This window comes from Atractosteus spatula, chromosome 22 (assembly GCF_055471065.1).
Source record: "Atractosteus spatula isolate fAtrSpa1 chromosome 22, fAtrSpa1.hap1, whole genome shotgun sequence".
Taxonomy (NCBI): domain Eukaryota; kingdom Metazoa; phylum Chordata; class Actinopteri; order Semionotiformes; family Lepisosteidae; genus Atractosteus; species Atractosteus spatula.
In genome coordinates, this window is record NC_142727.1 from 11,062,655 (window position 1) to 11,088,219 (window position 25,565).

Below are 25,565 nucleotides of genomic sequence, written 5' to 3' on the forward strand. Positions count from 1 at the left end.
ACCACCGGTCCCTGCAGCTTTGGGTTAATACAAAAATAAAACGTACCTTCTCCTCTCCAACCTGGCAGTATTCACCTCTCTTCGGATTCACCGCCGGTCCGTTCCCGGTCACTCGCTACACCGCAGGTCGGCGTTCAGGTGCTCCAACTGCTCAGGGGGTGGAGAGAATCAACTGCGTTTCACCCAGCTTGTCTTCAAACACGGCGGAGGAATCTGGACAAGTAACAGAAACATTAACTTTTAAAAAGGACGGAAGTTGATGCTTCAGTTTTAACAAGCGTCTCACACACCCATCGAAATTCGTAGGAGAAAAGTTCCACTTCAGACGTCTTCGGTCGAAATCCTCCTCTCCACAGCCTTCTCTCCTTTCTCAGTAAACCCTCTATTTAAAGGCAAAGACGCCATCGAGCAGTTTTTAAAGGACACTAATTGAAGCCTGATACAAGATTAATCAAACCTGGCTTTGATTAGTGGCCTCTAATTATTTAGAAATATCTAAAGCGCGGATTGGATCATGGAGTTGGCCGTGTGCGCTCTGGAAACTTTGCAAACACGAGGCTTTCAAACGCAACCCATTTGGCGAAAAATCCCACTCGATGAGCGATTGGTGAAGTAATCTTATCGATTAGGTTTCAGATTTGGATCAAGCAGAAAAAAAATACTGTTAGTGTCTGACACTCAGTCTCATCTGTGATTACATCATGAATTGACAGAGGGTGCCCTCGGTTGACGCTTGTGTGGAAACCCTTTCACACAAACCCTTCTGGAAATATAAATATACTGTATCATGTCGTGACACCTTAAAGGAACTAAAGGGATACTCTGCCCAGACACCAGCGAGGGTATTGAACATTTAAATTAATTTGATCCCTCATGTAGTTTAATAAATTGAATTTTGAGTCATCTGAGTCGTTTTGTTTAAACTCTTTACGTAATCTAGGACATACAGAGTCCTCAAACTCTATTACAGATTCTGACACCTTACTCTGCTGTAAGATTTGTGCAGTTTAACATGTATACTGTAAACCAAAACGTTTTGCAAAGGCGACTCAGTAGCCTCAATGCTTGAAAAGCGAGCAAACAGGAGGAACTGTCTCGTCTCAAAGTTGTGACTGGGCTTTATGCTGAATAAGAGAGTTACATGGCCGGTCTTCTGCGTGGCCGGCCTGGTGGCTCCGTGGGCTAACCCATCGGACGCTTTCTAAAGTTCAGACAATCGGATCGACTCCCAGAGACGCTGGTGAGATGAAAACGAGCCCCGAGCCTCCCCGTCAGTCTGAGATCTAAGCCCCGGGTGTAGCTCTCGTGCTGTCGGGGTGAGTTTGTGTAGGTGGCTGTTCTCTACCACGCCGGCCGTTTTGGGGGGTTCCATTTTCGGGGCCCTCCAAAACAGGGTAAAATGGGGGGTTTAAGTCCTTTATGAATGAATAGTAATTAACTGAATTCTAAAAAGCAGCCCCTTATACCACTGAGACACCTGCAGGACAGGTGTGGCACTAGCAGTGAAAGAGAGGTGCAGTCCTAACTAGGAGCGGCAGGGGTCCCTATCCAGCACATTTCTCTTGATTCGATCAGCTGGCCGCAAGCTAGAAGTTCCCGTCGAGCACAACCTCGTAGGGGAGTGTTACTGTTTTAGGTTTTCTGAGAATCCTTAGCCGACAAATGTTTTATGCATGATCTGGTGAGTTGAAGTTTCTGTTTATCTCCAGTAACGTCAGTGTTGAACCCCTTGTAACAGAATCCGCAGCTGTCCGTCAGGACCGGAGCCCGCCTCCAGAGTGACCTTCCTCAGCGGACACGCCCCGTCCACCTGTTCCACAGGTGCGCTCGGCAAGATGGCGGCGGGACGAGTTTCTGCGGCTGAGCTGCGTTTGCGTTTTATTTCGAATTTTCTTATTTTAATGTAAAAAATCAAATTTCACTTTGGGGAAAGCAAGATGAAAGTTTTTTGTTGTTAATTGTATTTGTTTTTCTCTTTTCTTTGTGTTTTAGGACGCCGAAATGAGTGTCCTGTCCGTTTGAGCGTGCTCTGGAAGTTTGAAAAGTTTGTATAAAGGTTCTTATACTATCATTCATTGAGCTTTCATTGTGTGTTTTTAAAATATGGAATCTCTAGGTCTGTAGGTGTCTGAGGCTGTAGTTTTTCTTCAAATATTTGCTTTTTAAAGTCCTTAGCTATGTAACGTCCTTTTGCGGATTGGGGCTATAAGAACGTGTTTCGTTCCGAAATGATACAAATATTGTCACGATTAAACCCACTAATTCGTTAGCCTTTCATTTCTCCAGGTGCCAAAAGGATTTCAAGAACGGGATACAAGTTATGAAAAAGTGTTTTTTAACGGTAAGTTATATTCCTACCTTCCGCTATCCTGTTAATATTTGTGTAACTCGTTAAGACAAAACGATATGCCTGCATTTTCACCCATTTTATTTTATTTCGAATTTTCTGATTTTAAGTGCAGAAATTCAAATCTCACTTTCAGGAAAACCTGACAAAATTCTACTCTTGTTGTTACTTTGGTTAGTTTTGTTTGTTTCGGTTTAATTTGTGTTTTAGGACGCCGAAACTAGTATTCTGTCCGACTGAGCTTTCTCTCGAAGGTTTTTCATCAAGGGTTCTTATACTATGTATCGTTTAAATGTGTTTTTTCCATCATAGTTTCTCTTGGACGTGCTCCATTAACGAAAAACCGTTTTGGTTTGCCTTACAACATTTGCTTTATGAAGTCAGTAGCTGTGTAATCTCTTTGCTGATTCAAACGCTTTTATAACGTTTTCTTCTCTGAGACTATAAAACATTTAAGGATTAAATGAACTAATTCGAATTTTTTTCTCCAGGTAACAAAATAAATTCATGAACAGACCTCCAGTTACGAAGAAGTGTTTTTATAAGGTAAGTTATATTCCTGTCTTCCGCTATATACTTATATTTGTGTAACTCGATAAGAACACGTATTTCCCAGCATTTTAACACTTGAACGGGTTCATTTTAACCACATAACTTCTTTCGCTGTACTTTTGTTGAATAGAAACAAAAAGCTGTAGGGCTCAGGCTATTTTCTTCATCTATTGAATCAATGGAGGAAACGGGCAATACTAACAAATTTTAACGGCGGTTTGCAAAGCAGGGAGTTAAATCGAATGTGATACGCGCTCTAAGTGGCAATTAATTTCTTAATTTCTTTTTTGCAGCATTTAATTCTAATGTGGCTGAACATATTTTCTGAAAAATGGAGTAGTGGGTTGGAATGTATCCGTGATTTCTCATGAAATTACCCATTGCTTGTTTATTGAATTTGGAGAGTGTTTGTGAATTTCTTTATTCAGGCAGCATATTTAAAAAGATAACAGGCATCGTAACATCAAGTGAATCGATTCTGCAAATCCGATATCTTGTTAACTTGATCTTTTTTCTTTGTTTTCAGCTCTGCGGCTCCTGATCCTCAGCGCTCCGACGATCTCGTCTCCAGCTCCACTCCAGCAACTCGTCGTGCGTTGGCAAGTTATTCTTGACAATGTGTGCTTTTTCTTAAGTTTTGTTTCTGACACCAATGACTTTATCTATAATGTACCAATTCAGTGTTTGCATCTTGCCCTTAGCCTGCATGTTTCCTGCTGACTGCTGCTGCTCTGTGTTGTGTGTTCTGTAATAATTCATTCTGCAAATCCCGTGTTTTGTTAACTTTTTCTTTTTTCTTTTGCCTTCAGTTCTGCGGCTCCTGATCCTCAGCGCTCCGTCGATCTCGTCTCCAGCAACTCTTCGTGCGTTGGCAAGTTATTTTTATTTTTGACACCAGTGCCTGTAATGTACCGATTCATCTTGCCCTTAATGTCGTTATGTTGCTAAACTGTTTCCTGTTGACTGCTGCTACTGTATGTGCTGTGCATTGTGAAATAAAAACCGTTGATTTGCATTTTCTGAATTGTCTGCTATTTTTTCAAGGTGTGTTGGAAGGGTTTGCTCTGGGCTGGTGTCACACTGCTGTAAGTTTTTGGCTGCAAAATCTGGAGAGAGCACAAACAGTTTCCGAGAAACGATGCGAGGGGTTGTTTTGTACTTTGCGCCACGGCCGCAAGGGGACACCCTATCGCATCGTGACTTGGAAACTGCGGGGGCTACCCCCTTTTTAAGTCGCTCCAGATTTTCCCGCCTTTTTAGATAGTCTCTGGGGGGTTAGGGTCTCTAGGAGGGAGCCTGGGTACAGCCCCTAGGGGAGGAGAGGGGAGGGAAGCTCTAGCCAAGCCCCCTCACTCCCAGCTGAGAGGAAGGCGGGCTGGAGGTGGCTTCGGCCCGAGAGAGAGGAGGCACCCAGGGCGGACTCAGCCTATCAGTCACAGCTTGCAACCAACAGACTTCTAAGTCCACACCAGGAGACCTGCCTCTCTGCAGGGACCTAGGCCACCACTAACCTGCCTTCCCCTCCTGCTGGGAGTGAGTGGGCTTGGCTAGAGCTGCAGTCAATCGCCCAGCCCCTCTCTCCAAAAAGAGGAGTAGACGGGGCTGGGTTTGAGTGATGGGAGGAGACCACGCCCTGAAAGAGCCCCGGTATATACTAAGTTTTTTGGCGGGAAAATCTGGACAGACTTAACAAGGGGGTAGCCTCTGCAGTTTCCAAGTCACAAAGCGATAGGGTGTCCCCTTGCGGTCAGTGACAACAAGGAAAAAACAGCCCTTCGCATGCTTCTCGGAAACTGTTTGCAAAATCTCTCCGCCAAAAAACTCACCAACACCGGGGCTTTTCAGGACCAAGGGTGTACACAACTCTGCATGAGAACAGAAACAACAAAACACATCAAACTCCAATCAACAATTTATTGAGCGAAAATTGCATACAAAACAAAGCATTCCAGTACGAGCGATGCACAGATTCGAAGTGAAAATGAACACCTTTTAAATTACAAAGGGTCAAAGCAAGGCTATATTAACACTAAATACTTTTTACAATTAAACAGAGTACAAAAACATTAGCATGCAACATTAAACAACGCATTCCAATACATACGACAGATGCACAGGATCTGAAGTGAAAAGTAACATGGGTTTAAATTACAAAGTGTCAAAGCACGGATACATTTACGCTAAATGCTTTTACAGTTCAAGTAAAAAAGGTACGAAAAGAGTTGCACGCAACTACAGTACACGGAAAAGCACAGAAACATATGGCACGTTACTGTTTCTCCAAGGGATCAGTCGAGGCAGCGACCAGAATGAAGACTGGAACTTCGTTAAATTTCCTGCAAAACAACAGAAATCAGCATTAGCGGTGCTTTCTCGAAATTATCCCAGCTAGTTAGACCGAGCTAACCGACGCGCCCAGAAGATGAGCTTAAAAAGATCTACAGTTGGAATAAAGCGCTTAACCTGGTGTAACGGGTAACGTTCCCGTTTAACAGGGTATTGAAGAAATCAGGCCTGCATTTAAAGTGTGAGAATACCGAAAGCACAGCACAAGCAATAAAGCTACAGTATATCTATCAGATAGAAACTAAATTCTACTGTTTTTACAATTTCCTTTTTGATTCACATTCAAAATGTTCTGAAAAGGCTGGAATTAACACACGAACAAGTGGTCGCAATTTTGGCAGAAAATGATTCCTATAAACAGCAGACCTACACTGCTGTCGGGTCAAAACCACTTCTGCCCTGGAGAAATCTATTATCTCCTAGTTTGAATCTTCTGAGACAGTGCATCACGTTTTTCCAACAAGTTGGAAGAATAGTATGTAGTGTACTTCAGTATGATACGTGTAAACGAATAAAAAGGTTTATACTTACATAGATAATTCCAGCAGCTGAGTCAAGCTTGTCCTGCCCGAAGACTCCAAACTGGAAACACAAGAACACATTTAGACGGCATTCTAAAGATATTTTAAACCCAAGTTTCTTAGTAGAATACGGCGTTTTCACCAGAACAGATATTTCAACAATATACGTGTAAATAAATTAATAAAATGTTTATACTAACACTCCCATTATTTAGTGCGAATCATATCCAACCCGAAAAAGCTCAGCTGAAAACACAAAAACGGAATTTAGAATGTAAAGTATTTAAATTAATAAGTATAAGTTGAAAGCGGTGGTTTTACCACAAATACAAGCTAATACACAACTTCTGTGGAAGATAATAAAATGACTTTGTAATTCTTGGTAGGCTACTTTAGTTTCGAATAAATGCACACGCTTTTTTGTGAGCAAAATTTATAAAGTGTTTGATAAAGAAACATTAATTTAAAACAAACGGAAAGGCGACGTTTTCATTCTGTGAATACAGCAGTGTCTTTATTTCTGCAACAGAGCTTTTCTTCGATGTAAAATACACACTTTGTCTTTGTAGCACAAGTGGTTTGTTAAAAACGCGGAGAGCTTTGGAAAAGAAAAGACAGAGCAAAAATGGCTATTTAGCTCCCAACGAATATATGTATTTCTCACAATTTTCCTACGAGATTTAGACTACATAATTACAGGAATGAAATACATTTTATCTACGTACGAATAAAGGAAAAGTTAAAAAATCCACGAAAAGCGGAACAAACTCACCGAGCTCCCTTCTCTCTCGCAGAACCCGGCGGACAGGTGGGCGGGGCGTGGCCTGCGGAGGATGTCATGCAAGTGGGCGTGGCTACCTGCTGACGGTGCAGGGCGCTTTTTTTCTTAGCTCCGCCTGAAAACTCGTGGAAGAAATCGAGCATATTTTCAGAAGCCCCCCAGTTAAACTTGTAACACTTTTTTTCCATGGCCATCAACATACATCTTATCCTTATCCATAGTATTTGAGGGCCAGAGGAATAAGAATGAAAGAAGTTAGAAATCTGTTGGCGAGCAGTGGGGTCTAAAGTTCATAGCAAGACACTTATTCTTATTGTTGTGCAACTTGATTTATCTTAAAGCTGTGCCCAGAAGTGAGATTTTTTTTCATCTGTAAATGTTTATCACATACTCAGTTTACTACCTCTGTACTTATTATGAGTCATGCCGCTGATGTGTTCATTTAAGAAATTACAAGAACATGAGAACGTTCAAATGAGAGCACAGTATTTGATCCACGTCGTCCTTTTGATTTCTGGTGCCAGTTTGATTCCAGAATCTCATGCATCCATTGCTCGGAAGAAGACAGCCTGTTGGTGTGTACAAAATGAATGGATCACCTGTGCCATTCTCCCACAACCGATCTTGTAAATCCACTTCCCCAAGACATCTTTTCATGTTTCCCTTGGTTTGTGTCAAAGTAGTTTGCATTGTATTGCTGCAACGTAATTTTTAACTGGTTAACTGCATTAACAGGGAGTACTTAAGCATTAGCACACGTGCAATGAACTGAAGTACATATTATATTCAAAGAAATTCAAATTTCTCAATCGCAGTGCAACCCCAATTTGTAACTTTAATCCTTACCCTAACCATTATATATGATAAAAGATCAGGAAAGCTTGAGTTTACAAAGGAGGAGGTGGAAGAATATTTCACACAGTGACCCCAGACTACATGGCTACACTCAATAATGCAAATTAACTCACCATTCCTTTTGAAGAGTCGGAACCTACCTGGTGGGAGATGAACAATTTCCTGAAAAGGTCCGGAGCAGGATCAGTGCCAGAGCCAAAGGATCACAGACACTGCGAGAGACTCAGGCAGAGACTCCGGAAGCTGTTGAAAGAGGCAGGGAGGAAGAACTACCTCAAAAAAAGCCGTCTGTTTGCCGAGAGATGCTTCAGGGCCGAAAGAGGACTCAATGAATCTCAAGCAATTCCATAACTTTTCACTTCTTAATGCGGAAGATAAAATTTGTTTCGGAATCACAGTAAGCAGGTTGAACAGGTTCATGTTGAACAACAATTCTATTGATACATCTGTACAAAGGGATGGCATTTCAGGAGTGTCCAGCTCCCTGGAACATGCTAGCATTATTTCTAAGATCACAGGAAGAGCAAAGCAGAATAAAGGAGACCTTGCAGTCCAGTGGTTAGATCTAGCTAATGCCTATGGAGTTAAACTGTGTCTCACAAGCCATTTCTCACCAAGTTAATATCCTACCATATTCCAGCTAGGTTTTATGAGTTCTTCAAAGACTACTTCAACTATTTTAAGATACACATCACAAACAAGGACTAGACTATCACAGTCTAGAAGAGGTTGGAGGTAGGCATCATGGATGCACTATATCAGACATTCTATTTTCTGTAGAGATGAACCTGCTTGTGAAATAAGAAGAGAAACCAAAGAGCTCATTACATGGGCACGACTGGAGTTTAAGCCTGCAAAATCTAAAAGTTCAATTCAAGTTTAGTACACTACTGTCACGCCCTGTACACCTAGAGGGTGCTGCTCTTCTGTCCTGTTCCTAGTTCCCTGTGATTATTCATGTATTTCCAGTGTGTTTAGTTGTGTAGCCTATTTACTTCCTGTGTCTGCTCTGCTCCTGGCTCAGCATTGAAGGTATGGATGTCTTGAATCCCGCCTTGCACTTGTCTTGGGCTGGACTGGTGTAACACATCAATTTCCCTTTGGGATCGGTAAAGTCTTATCTAATCTAATTTAATCTCTAAGCCCTAATAGAATAACAATGAGCTGTGCAAACATTTCAAAATTAAAGTGCAGAGTTCCTGCATCTCACAGACTCCAGGTACTGTAGGTGATGTTGCAGAATCTAGTAGTCCGTATCCTGAAAGACCTCAACCACTTCCCAGAGTGGAGGAAAGTAAACAGAGGTTGGGCAGGACAGGAAGGGTTGACGAGGATTTTTACGGATTTGTGTTTCAGTCTAGAGAAGTAGAATGAGTCCACAGAGGGAAGGTGTTTTCCACCACCTCTACAATCTTACCACTGGTTCATGTTGATGAAGAGTGGTGAGGGTGCTCCCTTTGCTTTGCCTAAAGTCCATCACAAGTTCTTATGTTTTACTGACATTTAGTTCCAGGTTATTTAGGTTAAGCCAACTAATTCAGCTACTTCATTCCTATATACCAACTCATCATCATTTCTGATGAGACCTATAAGAGCAGCACTATCAGCAAACTTGAACATTACGACTGACTCTGAATGTTTTATACTGTCGTGTATGTACAGAGCATAAAGGAGAGGTGATAAGACATAACTCTATCTTTATCAGAAAGAAAGTCCAGTAGCCTACAGCACAGAGTCTGATTGATACCCATCTATGCAAGCTTATCAAAAAGCTTGAGAGGGAAGATCATGTTGAAAGCAGAACTGTAGTCAATAAAGAAGGTCCACGTACAGTATATGTGCTGGGCACATCTACATGCCCCAGGGAGACTATGTCCACTGTGTCCACTGTGTCCACTGACCTGTTTGCTCTGTAGGCAAACTGGCAAGATCCCAAGTGCACGTTAGGCAGGAAATTGACAATGAGTCATTTGAGAACTTTTGTAATAACGTGCGTCAGATCTGCTGGTCTGTAGTCGTTGAGGCAGCACACAGAGAATTTCTTAGGTACTGGAATTACAGTAGCCATCTTCAAGCAGTGTGGTACCTCAGTCTGCTTAAGAGAAAGATTGAGAATATGTATAAGAATAGATCAGCAAGCTGATTGGCACAAGACGTCAGTGTTGCTTCAGTGTAGCTGTTGATACAAGGTCAGGCCTAGATGCTTTTCTACTGTTTTGTAGCAGTTCTGTCGTACATCATGCACCTGAATAATAATGGTGGCTGGAGAGGCTCCACTGGCTGTCTAGGTGCAGACCACTGCCTGCTGTTTTCTGCATCAAACTTACAATAAATTCATTCAGCTTGTCTGGGAAAAAAGGATCTTCAACTGGAGTGGTTTATTTCACCTCATAGTCAGTGATTAGTTAAAGGCATCACCAGATGCCTCAGTTGTCATTGGTAGTTTATTTTCTAGTTTGTTCTTATATTCAGCTTTGGCCTACTTTACTGCATGCTGGAATTCATATATACTGGTGTTGACATCAGTATCATCACTTTCTTTGAAAACCCTGTTCTTCTTTTCCTACAGGGTTTTAATTTCCCTGCTGACCCAGGGCTTATTTTTACTGCACACAGTGAACAATTCATAAGGAATGCATATACCCTCACTACAGAGAATGTGTGATGTCATTGTGTCAGTGTGCTCATTAAGATCACAACAGCCTCAGTCTTGAAACAGGAGCAAGTTCAGGACAAATTCTGGTTTAAGAAGATACCACCCCCACTCCGGAGATAAGGGGTCTACCTGCCAAGTATAAGGCCTGGTATTATCAACACTCAGTTCTTCGTGGACTCCACTGGCCTCTCCTTGTCAACAAGGTATCTTTATCAATGGTGGAGGTGCTGGAGAGGAAAATCTCAGGTTATGGCTAGATGTTCAAGGAAACTTTTGAACACCTTGCAACAGTCTCTACAGCATAGGTAGCAAGTTACAGTTACTAACATGATTAGTGGTAGAAGAGTTTAAGGCAATGAAGAAGCAGGGCAGCTGGATATGCTGGGAAGTTATAAGGGAGAAATCACTGACATGGCAAGACAACTGGAACATGGAAGAACAAGGGATCAAATTTCTGCTTTGCTCAGTTTATGATGTTCTGCCCACATTACCCAACTTCCACACATGGGGGCTGGTAGAGAGTCCTAATTTCACACTGTGTGGAAGGCCAGCTAGTCTACAGCATGTGCTCTCCTCCTGTCAAGCTGGTATGTCAGATGGGAGATGTAGGTGGTGACAGGAGGTGGCAACAGGATCAGATCTGACACACCTGGCAACCAGACTAGAGATGGCAAAGAGGAAGCCAAAACAGCTTACCCAGGGTCCTAATTTTATCCACTTTGTCGGGTCAGGAGGTTCTTGTAATGTACAGGAAAACGAGTACCTATCAGGAGTTCTGGTAGTGATGATCTCATTGTATTTATGATATATTAATACAATGCCCTCCAAATTTATTTATTTCCCCAATTAAATTAAGGAACGATAACATTACATACCAAGATGAGTCATGGATAATATTACTGTGTCTTGAGTAAATAAATTGTTTATAAAGAAATTTTCAAGAACATTATATACTGAAATCATAACAACTTTGCACAAAGCCATACAGTAAACAATCAAGTTAATCTCTTGAGGTCAGGAGAAAATTTGGGCTATATTTCTTCATACTACTGTGTTTGTTTATTGCAAATGCTCCTCTGGCAGGGATCACACTAACAAGACATCTCCTTTATTGTACTGTGAGTCTCTCACCTTTCTAAGAGGGAATATGTATGAAAATATACGAATATATTTTGGAGGAAGATGTCCATGGTCCATTTCCCATCCCCAGCTTTTTAAAAATGGTAGAAGCAGTAAAAGCAGTTAATTAATAATGGGTTGTGTCTGAGTAGGGGAAGCCACAAGAAGACAATGATGATGCCACCTTTTTAGGGGAAGAAAGGATTTACAGAAATCAAGGGATGAAAATGAAAACTCACAGGTGATGGGTTGTTTGAGTACATGAGGAAAAAACAAAACCATAATTAGAAACGAATAAGATGTTATTTCAGACTCTACTGATCATTCAAAACAGTCATCCTGCTAGTTTATTTAAATGCCTACTTACCAAGCAGAAGGACCAGTTCTCAGTGAAAATGGAAGGAAGGTGTTCAGAAGGAAAAACACAGTTAAAAATCATCAGCCAGTACAGGGCACCAGAAATACTGGAAGGCACATTTTGTGTCTCAAAGCAATGCCTTAATCTACTTCATTAACTGAAATTACAACACTCTCTATCAATCATGATTATTTTTAAACACAGATGACTCAGAGAGCAAAGCACATTTTTGTAATGGTCTGCAGCCCTGACTTTCTCCTTTGCGATACAATAACTGAGAGCTCCATTTAAAATCACAGCAGGCATTGGCAAGTGTTCTGACACAGTAAGAGAAATAATATTGGGTGCTGAAGTGATTTAAGAGTTAAAATCACAAATCTGTATATGTATAAAGGAATGCCTATACAAAAGATATTCAAATAATTATTTTTCTCTTTTAATCTAGTTATAGTGGAATCCTAAAAGGTCGAGAAACCATGTTTAAGCAAACTTTTTTAAATCACTGTGGTAGTGTCTCTAGAAGGCTTCGCTGGAACCTGCCATTTTGGCTCAAGTCCAGGCTGTGGTGTTTCTCTGAGCCAAGATGGCTTCTGAGCAGGCAAGCAGGGAAGCAGGTGTCCGTTATTGAGCTAGACACACCTAGGCATTCCACGTGAGGATTTTAGGGCTTTGGGATAGGTTCCCGTGAAATTAGCTAAGCCTGTGTAATTGATGAAGAGGCTTATAAAAGTGAAGCCTGGGGTGCTTAGATATTTAGCTTGTGCTTTAAGTTGGAGAAAAAAAATAAGTTTGTTTGTTATGCCTGTTGTATTGCTGATGTTCCTGTAGCATTTAAAAAAAAAAATCAGGATGTGTTTGGGGAGAAGTGCAAGATGTGAGGAGTTGGTCAAATTCTGCCGGAGCACTATTACAGGAGCTAGCTGATCTGTGTCAAGTTGAGGTGAGTCCTAAATTGAGGCTAAACTACCATTATGGAGCTCCCGGACCGGGGTGTTGAATGCAGCACCCTGAACAGTTGTACATACAAGAACATGAGGGAGGGGGGGGGGGTAAGCTGGGTTTAGAGAACTTCTGCCGTTTTAAAAGCCCTCCTTTTAGATGGTTAGCTTTTTTTTTGGCTGCTTTTTAAAACCGCTGTTTTAAGTAAAATTTTCACTCATTCCACACGCATCAGGTTTCTCAAACTCTCACGCAGTAAGTAATTATCCTATAATCCTCTGCCATCACCATTTTAGTTCCTTTCTTGCTCACTTGTCTTCCTGAGCTCCCGTAGTGCGCTCTCGTCTTCTCCGGTTGTGGGTTCTTTACGGACTTGCCTGTTTCTTGGTTATTGCTCTCGCCTTTCGGAGTTGGATTTAACTAGCTTCTACTGCCCTCTACTGTTCTTTTGGTTTATTGCTCGTTTTCTGGATTTTGGGTGCTTGGCGTTTAGGACTTCCAGCTTACTGTGTGGCTTCCCTTTTTTGACCCTGTACAGGTCTATTGTCTTGTGATGCTATGGAACGGTGTTGTAAACAGACTTCATGAGTATGTACAGTATTGTTGGTCTGAAGTGGACACCTGAGAAACTCCATCTTGCATGTGTTTACAGCACATACTGTTGTGGAATGGCTCTTGGCTAGAGGAACCTTGAAGAATGTAGCTTTGCCACAAGAGGTCCATTCTAAAGGATTAAGCTTCTAGGCTTTCATGTTGATCTGGAAGCAGCTTGTCGTGGGATATGGAAACTAAACTGTATAGTTACTAAGGGAGACATAATGGGTCATGGTTGTGCTTGGCTTCTTAAACAGTGGAGAAATTGATAAGTGGCAGTCTAATGACCCTCTTTTTTTTTTTTTTTGTGCTTAAGTGAGCTTCATCATGGCAGTATCCTCACTGGATAAGCCTGTGAGGTGGTGTGGAAGTCTATCGGAAGACCAGAGGAGCCGTCACTGAGAGCTACATTGATGCTGTGGATGCTCCCCTACCTTGAGCCCTGTGACCACTGGGAGAAAAAATGGAGACGGGGACCTGAGGCTCCACTGAGAGGATGGGATGAAGAACAAACCTGGTATTGGTGTGATCTGTCAAGTGTTTGATCCTGTTTGTGTAGTCACTGTCATGTCTATGCAATAAAATTAAAGGTCTACTGGAAGCTTTTTTTTTTTTGTGTACAGCCATTACCTTATACAGTGTGAGCTTTATCTTCAGTGGCACCAGAACACCAGGATCATCTCGGATGCTTTGACCTGAAGATCAGTGGAAGGGTAATACTCCCTCAGGAGTTCTTCAGACTGCATTGCCACCTGCTGTCAACTGTACAATTTCCTTGGTGTATGGAGGGGTTGGATTCAGTACTCATTAAGTCTTATTTCTACTTGGAGTCTACAGTCATGAAGTAATTAAGCAAAACAATGTAGAGTTGTAACCTTTCTATTCTAGTTGTATGACCATTCAAGTGTCATACATAACATCTAGGTTATGTTCACTGGCTACTTGTAATTATAACTGATGCTCAGATTTTACCTGGGCCTCTCAAGCTGCTTTTTGGGGAGCCTGAGTTAAGTTCCTTATGTTGGGGGGGGGGGGGGGGGGGAATAAGGAGCAGGATTTACAGCTGTTGTAAAATTAAATTTACACTAGCTAGTGGCAGCTCCTTCCAGGTAAGGAGCACCACCCAGTGAGTGGTCAAAGTTATTCCATTATTTAACTTTCCCAGTGCACCCAGTAATATGGGGGATGACTTGTAAAACCAGCCTTTTTTTTTCCCCTCTAGGAGTGGAGACCCTTCTCTGGTCTAACCTTTTGTAGAAAACTCTACAGCAGGTTGCAGTAGTGGAGGACAGCCTCTGGTAGGATTCCAGTATGGAGTCTTCACACACTTCTGAAATACCAGCTAAGCTACACTGCATCACTGGAGAAACAGCCCTGCAGTATTTGCAGAAAATGGCAGCTGGGTTTTGTTGAGTGCTGTAGTAATACTCTTAACTGAGAATTTCATAAACCTTCCCTTTGTCACACAGGCACCGGTTTCTGGGATGTAATTAGACAGACACCAGAGCTGTACTTAAGCATTTGTAGATCAAATATTCTCATCTTGACTACTGTCATTTCAAAACTGAAGTATAAGTCAGTACTTCTTCTGTGGTAGATGGTGCTTTTCATCCTGAAGTATCTAGGCAGGGATTTACTTGGAAATGTAAATGCAGCAGTACCTGCTGTGACACCAATCACTCTTTGCCAAATGACTCTCTCTACCAGGTAGAGGAGTGACAACTAGAATAAATGGGAATATTAACAAGGACAAGTGATTAACCTAGACTGGAATTTAGTGAGGACAACAGCGTTAACACCCCTCCACTTCTGTCTTAACCTCCCCCACCTAAAACACATTACCGAAATGATAAAACCTCTTATAGCAGTGAGATAAAAGAGCGCCACAAAGATCTCTACTAATAAGTTTTTGTGCCACGTTCGGAAACCAAAGACAAGCTCTATCGTCAAAGGGGGTTGGAGTACCTGTATTTCCTATTGGTCAGTCTTTCATATACTGAGGACCTGTTTCTATTGGTCAATCAGAGGAGGCGTCTATTCTTTTCCTATTGGCCTGACGTGAGCAACCAATCAAATCGTTTTCTAGATAGCCGGTAACAACGCTGGGTGACCATCTTCATATACTCCTCAATGAAAGAGGTCATGTTTGAAGTTCTTTAAAGTACGGAACTGGTAGAAGGACGGACACATTTTAAGTTAAATAGAAGGCGACCTTCTAACGTCTGAATATTTTTACGTCATCACGTCTTCGCGTTATAATCGCCACGAACGTGTTAAAGCAGATCTCTTATATGTACCATGTTTGCCAACACCATCCACCTTTAGCGAACGTTTTTCGTGTGTATATAGTAGGCATATAGACATCATTAAAAGGTTCTCATATCCTGTATGGTGTATTTCGATCGGTGTGTTTTTGGGCAAACTCGTAGGTTTCGGGGTAACTGCTAAAAGACCCTGGAGCTGTGTTTTACGGTGCGGCCACCACCGTGTGTACAAATAGCGCACAATTTTTGAAAGTTAGTGCTCACCGAAGCAGGAGATGATTTTTAATTATGAGTCAGGTAACTACAATAAAAATTAAGAAAAAGTGTCATTTACAAGCTACAGTGTGACTGTTTAAAAGGAATAAAATCTGATTGCATTCTTAAACGTGCCGTTATTGACCAAAAAAAAAGTTAGCTATTGCCTACACTTGAAGCAGGCCTTCACATTGATGCAGAGCTGTAAAACTGTAACAGACCATTAAACGTGCTGTAAGGATGACGGCTTTTCCATTCAGGCAGAATTGTAACAGTCCAATAAGCTGTAGGGATGATCCATCCACCGTACATGCACAAAATACAAAATGGAAAAAAACCCAGATTCCTCCATATCAGGAATTCGGGCAAACAGTACCTTAACCTTGAGATTTATACCGAATGCCAAGAGCGTGCAAGTGAGGTGAGAGAATTTAGAAATGCCTATATCTGTGACAGTGTTCACTTTCTAATGAGAGAAACTGAAACTTAGTGTTCACTTGCTAATGAGGGGACTCTCTCCAGTTTTAATGGAGAGTGTGTGCATTGTGGTTTATTTCAGACCTGAAAGCTTCTTCTGGGAAGGAGAGATCCTGCACACTGAGCTAGTTAGAGGACACAGCTGGCACAATGCAGGTAGGAGTATCTCTGCTCTGCTGACACAGCCTGTGTTTTATAGTCCAGGTTCTTTTGCTCAAAGCCCCCTGTCTAATGTAAGGCACTTTGTCCTTCTCCAGCAGTGTTTGAGTATGAACTGGATTCTCTAGCTGTAGCTCTGTCCAGCTGCTTCACTGGTAGAATGCAAGATTGTTCTTGATTTTCAGGACTGTGAAACAGTTATCCAAGGAAGGTAAACGTTTGATGTTTAGTTTCACATCACTTTGTTCTAAACTATGAATTTCTGTTTTTATCACTTTTGTGATGCTGCTAGTACTGCACCGTACTGAATGGGAAGACCTTTAAGAAGAGTGTTGTAGATTTCACTGAGAATTCTGATTGCATTAAGATGGTGGAGTGGAGGTACCGCATAGTAGAAGACCAAAATGATGACAGAAGTGGAATAAGACACAGGTGTACTCCTACCTGCAGGCCATATAAATCGAACTCAGAGATGACAGAGAGTAGAAAGTGCAGTGCTTACTGAAGCCAAGCTGCACAGAAACTACATCCGACTGTATTTGGTAATGTAATTCCCTAAACTAAAACTAAAACATAGCAAAACAAAGGAAGGGCAAGGGAGGAAGAGAGAAGTGGAAAAAAGAGAAAGGTGAATAAATAAGCAGGAGACCCCCCGGTAGTCCTTTTTAAAAGAGACTGATAGATGATGAGAAAAAGGGAGAGATAAAATGGGATTAACAGGCACACAGGTACTTTTTGAATTCAAGGAAGGAGGTTTACTGATGACTAAGGAGAAGGAATAAAAGGAAGACCCGTTTCTGAGGCAGTTTATTTTTATACTTTTAAGAAGATAAGGTTGAATCAATTGTTTTGTGAGAAAACTGACCAGACTTATTTTTCTAACTTTCAGAAGAAAGGTATGTTTTTTTTTTAAATAAAAAAATAATTGTTTCCCACAGTTTTTGTGAAGTCTTTTTTTAAACAGGGTATACCACTGTCCTCAATATAGAGGTTACTTTTTCAGAATATACCAACCAGCTGGAAATGAATCCTGTTATTTTCCAAATACTTTATTCTAGAAAATAAAGATTTGTTTAACTGGTCTCAGATATCATTTACTAATCGACCCGATAGATAATTCTAACCCCCATGGTATCACACTTTGTAGTTTTCATTGAATACCTATCACCTAAGTGTAACATATTTCAATCTAAAGTCTAGCATTTCAATTTTTAATGTAAAGCCTGACATTACTTTTATGTTCCTATTTTTTACAGCAGCAGTCTGGCCTCCTGAAATCTGAGCTGCTGCTACACGTCAGTGACCCAGGAGAGCCGCACTGAGGAGTGGGTGAACCTACCCAACCTTCCCTTATACAGGCAGATAAAAGCATGTTATGAACATGAATGTTGTGATTTTGGGGCCACTTTGTCAGAGCAGAAATCCATCACTAGCATGTGTACTGTTATTCTAGTCTGCTTTAATTGGGTTGGGTTTGTCTGACAGTTTCTTTTATCACAGTTATTTGAGCTCATAATATGCCTTTATCCACAGCAATATAATTCATCATACACAATGATTAAACAATATGCTTTGTATTGATTATATTTTCCTCCGGCCTTGAGCAGCTGTCCTTCCCTGCTGCTGACACTACAAAAAACCTGTTGATACTTGTTTTGAACTTTGGGAATTGTATTTGTATCTTCAGTTAAACAGGTGTGTCTGTATATGTGTGTATATACTGTATGTGCTCTGGGAGAGTGTCAAACTACCCTGGCAAAGGCCAGTTACTATCTGAGTAATACAGAGGGACGTTGGGCAGGTTGTTAACCTTTACTTTTGTGAAACAGACTGAGATGTAGGCTTGTAATGATTTTCAGTATCAGTTCCTATTTAGGAAGTGCACACAAAATTGTTATATAGCAGTTTTAGTTCTAGGTAACCTTGTCACATAGTGAAATCTGTTTTCGTATTTACTGATGGAAAAATGATTTTATTTCCAGTGATTAATGATTGTATTTCTCAATTCTCAGCAGTCCTGTCAGTCACAGGCCTTTCCCCTGAGTCCCTGAGCTGGGAGGATCATGAGGACACCTGGACTTATTTGTTTTCCAGTGTTTTGGCATCAAGGTATTTTTTGATTTTGTGTTTTATTTTAGCAGGGTAGACCAGATTCCCTGATATAGAGCTTATTATTTAAGAATATACCTGCGAGAAGAGGGTGTTTTGTTTTTCTGATTACTTTTCTCTCTCTAAAATCAAGGCTTGTTTGTTGAACTGGAATTTGTCTAAGATGTGGTCTGGTCTTGAGTTCCATCTACTAATCTCCCTGACTGATAACTGTAACCCCCACGGCATCACACTTTCATTTAGTTTTCATTGAATACTTATTACCTTGTGTAAGAGCAACACGTTTCAATCTAAATGCTAGGGTTTCTTTCTTAATGGAAAGCCTTATATAGCTTTTACTCCCCTGTGTTCTTGCAGCAGCAGTCTGGCCTCCTGAAATGTCCTATTTAATTCCCTCGCAGTCCGTTCTCACTCCTCCACCTGGTCTGCGGTGACTGAGCTGCTGCTGCATGTCAGTGACCCAGGAGAGCTGCACTGAGGGGTGGGTGAAGTGGGTCCCCTCCTGTGGGTGAAGTGCCCTGGGCTCCTGTGATGTGAGTACTTTATCAGCGCACCTGGTAGGGGTTCTTGAAGAGCTGTAGGTCCTCTATAACTGTGGTGAATTTGCATTACTGGCTTCCTGCCATGTTATGAAAAAGCATGTTCTGTTTTTCTGTCATATATACTTTGTGTGTGGATGTAATATATTCCAGTTTACAAAGTACATTTCTTAACTCCTGAGGTATATTTACACTGTATATCCTAGGTTATGCAGGACTCAGACAGGACACTGCCACTCATGCTCTTGCAGTTTTATGTGGGTTCAGTATTGCCAACAGGTAGTTTTACACGATCCTTGACTTACTTCTGCACTATGCAAGTTAATTCCAACCTCACTTATGCAGCCAGATAAAAGCATGTTATGAATTTGAATTGTTTGATTTGGGGGCCACTTTGTCAGAGCAGAAATCCATCACTAGCATGTGTACTGTTATTTTAGACTGCTTTAATTAAGTTTGTCTGGCAATTTGTTTTATCACTGTCATTTGAGCTCATAATATGCTTTTATCAAAAGCAATATAATTCATCATAGATAATGATTAAACAGTAGGCTTTATATTAATTATAATTTCCTCTGGTCTTCGGCAACTGTCCCTCCCTGCTGCTGACACCCCATTCCTCAGAAAACCTGTCAGTACTTGTCTTGAAATCTGAGAATTATATTAGTATCTGTAGTTAAACGTGTGTGTCTGTATGTGTGTATATATACACTGTATGTGCTCTTGGAGAGTGTCAAACTACCCTGGCAAAGGCCAGTTACTATCTGAGTAATACAGAGGGACGTTGGGCAGGTTGTTAACCTTTACTTTTGTGAAACAGACTGAGATGTAGGCTTGTAATGATTTTCAGTATCAGTTCCTATTTATGAAATGCACACAAAATTGTTACATAGCAGTTTTAGTTCTAGGTAACCTTGTCACATAGTGAAATCTGTTTTCATATTTACTGGTGGAAAATGATTTTATTTCCAGTGATTAATGATTGTATTACTCTATTCTCAGCAGTGCTGTCACTCACAGGCCTTTACCCTGAGTCCCTGAGCTGTGAGGATCATGAGGACACCTGGACAGTCAACACAGTCTGCAGCTTCACCTGCATAAGAGGTCACTCTTAACAGCAGTTTCTTACATCATTAACAGGGAGTTATGATGCAGGGTTTTCTCTTTCAGTGGATTAAAAAATATCACATTCCCAGTTTGTGGAACAAATGTTGATATAAAAAGTTTGAATTGTTAGGATAACAATACAGTGATCATCATATCACTTGATACACATTCTCCATGTTCAGTAACAGGTCTGCACCTGGAGCAACAAATGTTAAACCTTTTTATGTCTCTTGTATTTCAAAGAATCTGTTCATACAGTAGTTCAGTGTTTAATGTTTTGTGAAAATAGAGGAAATGTAAACTGCCTTAGTAAGAAAACTAAGAATGGTTTTCTTATATTTGTCTTTTTCTGAGTAAAGTCCAGTTTCTTCCTGGTTGTGTCTATGCTGTGGGTAGTGTACAGATCTCTTGGAGAACTGGATGGAGATCAATGCTGATTTACATTTGTTAAATATGTGCCCTAAAGTAGTGAAGAATACATATTGCTTTGAGGAAACGATTTTGAGTTGGATTCTGCATCATACACATAGAAAGTTAATTCCTTGAATGTTAACATTTTATTTTTTTCCCCGTCACTGACCGATAGTTAAATGTTTGAAGAGTTCCCGAGTAACATGCACACGCCTTAATCTTTAAAAGTTAAATTGCTTCAGTTCTGGGTCGGTCCTCAAAATATCTACATAAATGTGGAAGAGTGTTCAGAACTATAGTGTTGCACAGCAGATTACGGGGGTGTGTGTTCAGCACTACATAAGCTCCTGATTAACCATGTAATGCTCTTTTAGAAGTCTGATTTGCTCATACAGTGCTGTGATGATTTTTCCCCATGGTGAGCTCAGCCACAGGAAAGCACATTAAGGTCCCTGACTTGTTTGCATTCTCTTTCAGGTTCTGGTCAATAACACATGAACCATTTCTACACAGAGCACTTTGCAATTAACATTGGAGTCTCTTGTTCTTCCCAACTTCAGCTGCTCAACAATCTACATGTTAACAGAACTGGGATCTGAGCTGGATCTGCCAGCAGTAGAGCTCAAGGCTGGAGCTGTTCTTCCAGATCTTTATCATTGCCAGCAACAGTTTGGGAAAGAGCAATATTTTCCAAAAGAGGACTGCAGGATTAAGAGTGTATTTTACCAGAATTATGATGCAAGATCATTTTGTTAGGTGCTTGTTCACAGGCAGCATCCTTTTGTGCACATACAAGCAACTGGGGTTTTACAGTCAAGTTGCAAGAAAGAAGCTGATGCAGTACATAAAGAGGAAGATGAGGCAACTAACTTCATGACCGACGGGCACCGTGAACAGCCTGCAGCGACAAGAGAAATAGCTGTAGGCTCTTTAAAGAGATGGGAAGATCGCACATGGAAACTGCTCGTCATAGATGAGGTAACCCCGCTTCAGATACATGAACTCCCCCCCTCGAAATTCAGTCATTAAGAAACATTAATTTATTGAAAAATTAAACAGCTGTACAGGCGTAACGAATCCAGCCGTTATTAGCCAGTATTGAACATCGCTCAGGCGGTCAGGGGTCTGGAGCCCCGGGAGAGAAAATGCTGCTCTTTCAGGACACAGCCGGAGAGACGGTGGGTAACCGGGGACCGCGAGGTGAGTCCGGCTGCTCTCTGGGATCAACTACTGCTTGAACACAGGAGAGATAGCGTTTCACATTTTAATACCTTTAGTCACAAGTTTCGGCCTCTCGCCACAGCCGATACAAAGGTAGCACCACGTTTTGAAGGCACAAGTAAGCGGCTTATTCGCAGGGAGAAACGTCAACCGGATCCGAGATTTCTCCAAGTACAAACACAAAGCTCTTTTAACTTGAAGCCAAGAGGCACGATAAGCAGAGTGCAGACCGGTCGGATTCTCTCACCTTCGCCGCTCAGCTTCCCAGTTTCACGCTACACGGGAGCTCTGCGCTTCGGTCATCAGACGGTTGTAGAGGACAGGAAGGCTGGGGAACTGGAGAGGAGAAACTGCATTAAATAAGAGCCCTGCCGAAACACGAGCAACGTACCTGGCCAAGCATTAAAACATAGCTCGCACTATTGAATGGTATAACATTTTCACCCTTTTACAAGTAGGAAAGTTGTTGGCTTAGTTGTAATTCAATTTTTTTTAATGCAAGGTCATTTTCTTTATTAATCTGAAGCTCAGACGCCTCCTCTAGGAAGATACACTATATACTGTACAGATTTCGGTTACATAAACAAAACATCGCGGAAACTTTCCTTCTGCTGCAAAGCTGCTATTTAAAGGCAAAGACGCAATCCGTCTGCCAGAACAATTTTTAAAGAGACTAATTGAAGCTCGATAGAAGATTAATCACACCTGTCTTCTGGATTTTAATTAATTAGAAATGTCTAAAACACGGACTGGATCCTGGAGTTCGCCGTCTCCGCTTTGAAAACGCATTCTTTCAGACGCAAGTAATTTGGAGTACAATCCCACTCCATACTTTTAACAGAGCCACTGATGAAGTAACCTTATTCAAACTTTAATTGAATATTTACGATTTGTTTATTCGTTTTCAATTCAAAATACTTTATTCATCCCCAGGGATTCAGATCATGAATAGTAAGAGGTTAGAAATTAGCGTCATCCTTGCGTCAGAAACAGTTTCGGAATTTTTTAGCTTTGGATCAAGCAGTAAGAATTTTACTGCTACTGTCTGATAGTCAATCTCACCTATGATTACTGTACTGTACATCACTCATTGACAGTGGTACCTCAACAATGTACACTGTCTATATACCTGTATACACGGTGTATAACACTATAGTTTTGATAACTTTAAATTAATCAAAATGAATTTGCACATCTCACAGAGCTTAGAATTATGAGTTAAACCCCTAAATACCTGGTGCAAACTGCTTCTGCTAGTTCAGTGCCAGCCGTCTAATATTCATAGACAACATGTTTACCACCTGCACTCTTGCATTTGACCATAATAACTTTATCTTATAGTATATTAAATAATAGTATATAAAATAGCAATAAAAGGATCGAGATGATATCCATTGATTACAAAACGAGTTATTACATCATCACTATTCTGTGAAATATAAATGTATCATGTCGTGACACCGACCAGTATAAAGGAACTAAAGGAATACTCTGCCCAGACATCAGCTGACTATAAAACTTTTAGATTAATGTAATCGCTCATGTAGTTTTTTTTTAAAGTTGTCTTTAGAAACATTTCAGGCATTGTGTTTAAAAAAATAAAAACTAACATTTTAGTCTCTCAGACTTCACGTCTGACTCATGACATACAGGCTCCTCCAACTCTACTGCTAATTTTAATACTTTATTTTTCACTGTCGTTCGAAAGGTTAATCACGTCCAGTCGCAAAAAAAATAGAAAATTACATTACAAAGGCGTCTCAGTAGGCTTAATGCTTGAAAAGCGAGCAAACAGGGGGAACTATCTTGTCTCAAAGCTGTGACTGGGGTTAAGACTGAATAAGAGAGTTACATGGCTGGTCTTTTGCGTGGCCGGCCTGGTGGCTCCGTGGGCTAACCCATCGGACACTTTCTAAAGTTCAGACAATCGGATCGACTCCCAGAGACGCTGGTGAGATGAAAACGAGCCCCGAGCCTCCCCGTCAGTCTGAGATCTAAGCCCCGGGTGTAGCTCTCGTGCTGTCGGGGTGAGTTTGTGTAGGTGGCTGTTCTCTACCACGCCGGCCGTTTTGGGGGGTTCCATTTTCGGGGCCCTCCAAAACAGGGTAAAATGGGGGGTTTAAGTCCTTTATGAATGAATAGTAATTAACTGAATTCTAAAAAGCAGCCCCTTATACCACTGAGACACCTGCAGGACAGGTGTGGCACTAGCAGTGAAAGAGAGGTGCAGTCCTAACTAGGAGCGGCAGGGGTCCCTATCCAGCACATTTCTCTTGACTCGATCAGCTGGCCGCAAGCTAGAAGTTCCCGTCGAGCACAACCTCGTAGGGGAGTGTTACTGTTTTAGGTTTTCTGAGAATCCTTAGCCGACAAATGTTTTATGCATGATCTGGTGAGTTAAAGTTTCTGTTTATCTCCAGTAACGTCAGTGTTGAACCCCTTGTAACAGAATCCGCAGGTGTCCGTCAGGACCGGAGCCCGCCCCCAGAGTGACCTTCCTCAGCGGACACGCCCCGTCCACCTGTTCCACAGGTGCGCTCGGCAAGATGGCGGCGGGACGAGCTTGTGCGGCTCGAGGTGCGTTTGCGTTTTATGTCGAATTTTCTGATTTTAAGTGCAAAAAATCAAATTTAACTTTGAGAAAAGCAAGATGAAAGTATTTTGTTGTTGCTACTGTTGTTAATTGTATTTGTTTTTTCTTTTCTTTGTGTTTAAGGACGCCGAAATGAGTGTCCTGTCCGTTGGAGCGTTCTCTCGAAGTTTGAAAAGTTTGTATAAAGGCTCTTATACTATCATTCATTGAGCTTTCATTGTATGTTTTTAAGATATGGTATCTCTAGGTCTGTAGGTGTCTGAGGCTGTAGTCTTTCTTCAAATATTTGCTTTTTAAAGTTCCGAAATGATAGAAATATTGTCACAATTAAATTGAGTAATTCGTTAGCTTTGCATTTCTCCAGGTGACCAAAGAATTTCAAGAACGGGATACCAGTTCTGAAAAGTGTTTTTTAACGGTAAGTTATATTCCTACCTTCCGCTATACTGTTAATATTTGTGTGGCTCGATAAGACAACCCGATTTGCTTGCATTTTCACAGATATTTACTAACTATATGGCTTCTTTTCGTTTCGTTTGTTAAATGGAAAAAGCAAACTCTAAGACGCTGGTTCTTCAACTATTGAATTCATTGTGTAAAGATGAATAATGCTAACAAATTGTAACCACGGTTTTTAAAGCAGGGAATTAAATCGAATAGGACAAGTGGCACTTAAATTTAAGCTTAAATTTATGAATAGAATTGAATGTTTGTGGCTGAACGTGTTTCTGGAGTTTCTTGGAGTAGTGGGATTGGGATCTATCTTTGCTTTCTCATTAAATAATCTATTGGTTTCTCATTGAATTCGATCGTATTTGTATATATCTTTATTCAGGCACCGTATTTAAACGTTTATTAATTAACTTCAGAACATCGTGAATCCATTCTGCAAATCCCGTGTTTTGTTAACTTGATCTTTTTTCTTTTGCCTTCAGTTCTGCGGCTCCTGATCCTCAGCGCTCCGTCGATCTCGTCTCCAGCTCCACTCCAGCAGCTCGTCGTGCGTTGGCAAGTTATTCTTGACAATGTGTGCTTTTCCTTAAATGTTACTTTTGACAACAATGTTTGCAATGTACCGATTCAGTGATGTATCTTGACCTTTATGTCGTTATGTTGTTAAACTGTTTCCTGTTGACTGCTGCTACTGTATGTGTTGTGCATTGTGAAATAAAAACCGTTGATTTGCATTTTCTGAATTGTCTGCTATTTTTTCAAGGTGTGTTGGAAGGGTTTGCTCGGGGCTGGTGTCTCACTGCTGTAAGTTTTTGGCTGCAAAATCTGGAGAGAGCACAAACAGTTTCCGAGAAACGATGCGAGGGGTTGTTTTGTACTTTGCGCCACGGCCGCAAGGGGACACCCTAT